Source organism: Lutra lutra, chromosome 10, assembly GCF_902655055.1.
Source record: "Lutra lutra chromosome 10, mLutLut1.2, whole genome shotgun sequence".
Classification (NCBI taxonomy): Eukaryota; Metazoa; Chordata; class Mammalia; order Carnivora; family Mustelidae; genus Lutra; species Lutra lutra.
The window spans coordinates 77834946-77840945 of NC_062287.1; the positions used below are offsets into that span (position 1 = coordinate 77834946).

General features: G+C 38.6%; 1 pseudogene; it reads right to left on the bottom strand.

The window, feature by feature from the left end:
* Nucleotides 1–4869: 4869 nt before the first annotated feature.
* LOC125079235 (heterogeneous nuclear ribonucleoprotein A1-like) lies at nucleotides 4870–5707 on the bottom strand (annotated as a pseudogene).
* Nucleotides 5708–6000: the final 293 nt, after the last annotated feature.

A 6000-nucleotide genomic window follows, 5' to 3' on the forward strand; every position in this document is an offset into this window, starting at 1 on the left:
TTATTTCATATATCCTTTTTTTTTTTTAAAGATTTATTTATTTATTTTAGGGAGCGAAAGAAAGGTGGGGGGAGCAGAGGGAGAAGCAGAGAGAAACCCAAGCTGACTCCTTGCTGAGTGCAGAGCGGTCACAGGGCTTAATCTCACAACCCTGAGACCATGACCAGAGCTGAAACCAACAGTCGGACACTTAACTGACTGTGCCACCCAGATACCCCTATTTCATATATCCTTATATCCTTTTTCCCTCTCTGTCTCATTCTCTCTCTCTCATAATGTGATAACAAAAGGTCCTGGGTAAATTTTCATAGTAAAAAAGAAATCTATTGCACGATTTATTTTATTAAAATTAAAATGTTCAACAGCTAATATTAAACTTCCTGTTAGGAAAAAAGAAAAATTAAGTTCTGTATCTATAGACCACAATGTTTCTTTAAGTTGCCTTATACGGAGATGTGAATACAAATGCATGCTAACCTTTTATGTATAAGAAATATTAGAAGTTGGAGGTGAGTGGGAGGACAGGATCCTGACTTTACAGGAGGCTACATCCTGGAGAGAAAGATGGCGTCTGTGCAATTCCTGTTTGCCAGCAGAGTTGCCACACAACTTTAAAAGGTTAACACTCAGTTCTAAGTTTCCTGAGTTTTATGTGAGGTATAACACATACATTTTCCTAAAATTCAGGAAAAATCTGCAATGATATACAAATTTGGGACATTGAGTTGTTTAGGGAACATTAAGTTAAAGGTAAAATGTTCAAGGTCTGGTTTGCATTTGAGCACTTCTAGGTCCAACTTCAGCACAAGAATGTGGAACCAGATGACTCTAAGAATATAAACCCAATCCATAAGAGTAACTGCTGCCCATAGTTCTTTTTTTTCTTTTTTTTTTAAGATTTTATTTATTTATTTGACAGACAGAGATCACAAGTAGGCAGAGAGGCAGGCAGAGAGAGAGAGAGAGAGAGAGGAGGAAGCAGGAAGCAGGCTCCCTGCTGAGCAGAGAGCCTGATGTGCGGCTTGATTCAGGGCTTGATTTGGGGCTTGATCCCAGGACCCTGGGATCATGACCTGAGCTGAAGGCAGAGGCTTTAACCCACTGAGCCACCCAGGCGCCCCTGATGCCAATAGTTCTAACAGTAAATGTTTTCTCACATTTCTTCCTCCTGGTCAGTTTTTAGTTTTAATCTTAACCAAATTCATTTATTCAACATATATTAATTAATTAATCATAGTTGTAGGCCCTCAGAGCACTATATCAAACAAAGCAGGCTTTGTTCTCACAATGCTTACATTATCATGTATATTAGTGAGTGTGTTTGGGGGGGTCAGCAGAGGAAATTGGGGTGACAGTAAAATAGACAATAAATAGTGTTTACATGAAAAATAATAACATAAATGAAATAAATAATTGGTAGATGCAAAATGATAGCTCATTACGCTAATCGTCCTCTTATTTGTGAGGGTGGGTCTCCAGAACATGTCTCCTATTTGTGATAGTAACTGAATAAAAATCCTATTCTTGCTGGTCTCATTGTCAGCCCTGAAGATGTCACTGAGGAAGAAAATTACATGATCTGCCTTTTTATCAAGTCAACGATTCAGATCTTTGAGTCCTTTCAAAAGACCTAAAGTTCAGTTCTATTCCACTAGAAATTATCTCCTCTTGGAAATTTCTCATATGCTGAGAATATTGTAATACATTCAAATCTTATTCAAGAATCAAGAGTGCATTTATCTTTCCTGTATCACCTGAAAGGCTTTTTTTCCCCCTTAGTACAATTTGTTGCCCCTTGCTTCTTCAATGATCTCTCTAATTTCTTGCCTATTGCACATGAACTTCCTTTTATACAAATTGCTTTTAATTAAACTCCCTAGTTTTTATGGTTGAGATCTTTTACCAATTATATTAAATTATGAATATTATCCGTATTATCCGTACACGGAATTACATCCCCAAAGCATATTCTTTCTATTTTAGGGAGCTCATGAAGCTAATAAAATAATTGGAAACCTATTTATTGTGGCTTTATCTATGCTTGTTTGCCTCTTTTTTCTTATCACTGACTACTCTTGCATAAGAACTTGAATTATTATGTTAAAAAATTCTTAGTGGATTTTGTCCCTAGAAGTTTGATTCCTGGTTTTCCATATCTCATTTGCTTTATGAAGCAGTTCTGTGCATTAGATTAGGACTTCAGATTGACAAAACAAAACTGTGATTCTTGAATGTCATTAGCAATAGACAAGAGAGTCCATTAACCACATGTATCAAATGTTGACTATGGCCCAGATATTGCTATAGAAACATTATAGAATCCATCTTAGCTAGTCCTTATGTTATTTCACTATTTCTTTTCTGCAGTGAGTTTCAGGGAATAGGAATTACTGGAAAACATTTTATAAGAGTGAAAATACTGATTCTTGGCTTTGGAATGCCCCTGCTATACTCCTTTTAGTTGGGGTGTCATTTTTTATTATTATGAAATAAGTAACGTGTTTTCACCAACATAGTCAAAGTTGTTCTTGTTAGGAAATTCCTGTTTATGCAGAAATAACTATGGCTGCAGCCTTAGACTCTTAAGGCACACATTTGTGTCATGGTCATGCACTGTACATCAAGAATTGGTGGAGGGGTTTACCTTATTACAGTCACTTAAGGACTTAGGCTAATGGAAGCTTGTCTTTGTACTTCCAAAAATACCTCACTACGGAAAAAGAACACAGTCAATCAGAATGTAGCTCATGAAGTTTCTTCCCAGAAGGGACATGTATCAATCCCATCCATATTTCATTTTCTACTACAACTAAAATGGTCATGCCATTTCCTCAAAAGATGAGGAAGGACATTGCTATCATGTCCACAAAGGGAGATAACTGGAAATATGTGGTGAATATTGCTATTGACAAACATATGGATAGGGCTTATTTTATCAATATTTGTTGCCTGACTTTATCATTTTAATCTCAAGAAAACACCTTTAAAATAACACTGTCTTTCAAAATGACCCAAAAGGTTATAGTCAAAATTGATTTTGTAAAAAATCCTATTATGGTAGATGAAAGAGAAATGCCTCACTGGAAAGTGAGTCGATGGACTGAAATCGAATACTTTTTACTTTTATATTAAATAAGTTAATACCATCTACCATCGATCAGACTTCTGGTTCAAATATTATTTCTTTGCCCTTTCTATTTTATTTCCCATTTTCTTTCTTTTTTTTTTCATCATAAGTGTGCTCTTTAATCCCCAACACCTATTTCCCCCATCCCTCCTTCTAGTAACCATCCATACCTCCCTTCTGGTAACCATCAGTTTATTCTCTAGTAAAGAGTCTGTTTCTTGGCTCGTCTCTCCCTCTTTTCCGTTGCTCATTTGTTTTGTTTCTTAAATTCCACATATGAGTGAAATCCTATGGTATTTGTCTTTCTCTGACTGACTTATTTCACTTAGCATTATACCCTTTAGCTCTATCCATGCTGTTGCATCTTTATCCATTCATCGATCTGTGGACACTTGGGCTGCTTCCATAGTTTGACTATTGTAAATAATGCTGCACTAAATGCAGTGCATGTGTCTCTTTTAATTAGTGTTTTTATGTTTCCTGGGTGAATAAATGCCCAGTAATATGATTCCTGGATCACAGAGTAGTCTAAATTCTTGAGGAACCTGCATACTGTTTTCCCCAGTAGCTATTCCAATTTGTATTCCTACCAACAGTGCAAGACGGTTCCTTTTTCTCCACATCCACAACACTTGGTTGATTCTTGGTTTTTCAATTTTTTTAAAAGATCTTATTTATTTATATGACAGAGACACAGCATAGAGGGAGCACAAGCAGGGGAGCAGCAGCGGGAAAGGGAGAAGCAGGCTTCCTGCTGAGTTGGGAACCCAATGCGGGGCTTGATCCCAGGACCCTGGGATCATGACTTGAGCTAACGGCAGACGCTTAATGACTTAGCCACTCAGGCACTCTTCATTTTGCAATTTTTGCCATTCTGTTCTGACAGGTACGAGGTGATATCTCCTTGTGGTTTTGATTTGCATTTCCTTGATGATGAGTGATGTTGAGCATCTTTTCACGTGTCTGTGGGCCACCTGTCTGTCTTTTTTGGAGAAATGTCTGTTCATGTCTTCTATCTACTTTTTAAAATTGGATTATATGGTTTTTTACTGTTGAGTTGTATTAGCTCTTTAAATATTTTGGACACTAACCCTTTATTGGATATGTCATTTGCAAATATCATTTCCCATTCCTTTTAGTTTTGTTGTTTCCTTCTCTGTGCAGAAACTTTTTATTTTGATGTAGTCCCAATAGTTTCTTTTTGCTTTTATCTCCCTTGCCTCAGGAAACATAACTAGAAAAATGTTACTATGGACGATGTCAGAGAAACTATTGTCTCTGCTCTCTTCAAGGATTTTTTTTTTTTAAAGACACATTTATTCAGCGTCATGATCAGACTATTACATTTAGCAATCAACAGCATGGGTGCAAAAAAAAAAATCTACATTAAAACCCTTTGTTGGAATGCTTTATACTTTCCACAGAACAGAAACTAAAATAACCTGTTATACAATTAGTCACAAATACAGTCCTCGAATTTTTTTGCCCATACACATGAGTATTGTCTAAAACATGTCTTCTTTGTAGCAGCTAGGCCCTGCCACCACTGTGCTTGGCTGAGTTCACAAATCTGTTGTAACCTGTAGCTTCCCTGTCACTTCTCTGGCTCTCCTCTCCTGCTAAGCTTTGTTTCCTGGCAGTAATTAAAACCTTCTGCCACTGCCATAGCTGCTGCTGCTGCTGGAACCACCATAGCCACCTTGGTTTCGTGGTTTGGCGAAGTATTGGCCTCCACCACCATAAGGGCCAGAGCTTCTGCCTCCAAAATTGCCTCCTTTCATGGGTCCAAAATTTGAGGATTGATTGTTGTAATTGCCAAAATCATTATAGCTTCCGCCACCTCCAAAGTTGCTTCCATCATTACCAAATCCGTTATAGCCATCCCCACTGCCACCATATCCACCACCACCTCGACTGCCACCAAAGCCACCTCGACCACTGAAGTTTCCTCCACGACCAAAGTTGTCATTCCCACCAAAACCACCTCCACGACCACCACCAAAGTTTCCAGAACCACTTCGACCTCTTTGGCTGGATGAAGCACTAGCCATCTCTTGCTCTAAGCACTTTCCTTACTTCACAGTTGTGGTCATTCACAGTATGGTATTTTTGAATGACAATCTTGTCTACAGAATCATGGTCATCAAATGTTACAAAAGCAAAACCCCTCTTTTTGCCACTGCCTCGGTCAGTCATGATCTCAATCACTTCGATTTTCCCATACTGTTCGAAATAATCTCTTAGATGATGTTCTTCAGTGTCTTCTTTAATGCCACCAACAAAAATCTTTTTCACAGTTAAGTGGGCACCAGGTCTTTGAGAATCTTCTCTTGAGACAGCCCTCTTTGGTTCCACAACTCTTCCATTCACCTTGTGTGGCCTTGCATTCATGGCTGCATCCACCTCCTCCACAGTGGCATATGTGACAAACCCAAAGCCTCTGGAGCGCTTGGTGTTTGGGTCTCTCATTACCACACAGTCCGTAAGTGTTCCCCATTGCTCAAAATGGCTCCTCAGACTCTCATCAGTTGTTTCAAAGCTCAGACCTCCGATGAAGAGCTTCCGCAGCTGTTCAGGCTCTTTGGGAGACTCTGACTTAGACATGACGGCGGTGGGAGGGGAGACTTTAACGATGCTTACTCGGCGGCGTCCACGGGCAGAAAGCTCTTCAAGGATTTTTATGCATTCAAGTCTCACATTTAGGTCTTTAATCCAATTTGAGTTTAATTTTATGTAAGGTGAAAGAAATTGGTCCAGTTTCATTCTTGTGCACGTGACTCTCCAGTTTTCACAATACCATTTGTTGAAGAGACAGTCTTTTTCCCCACTGGATATTCATTCCTCCTTTGTCAAAGATTAATTGGCTATATAAT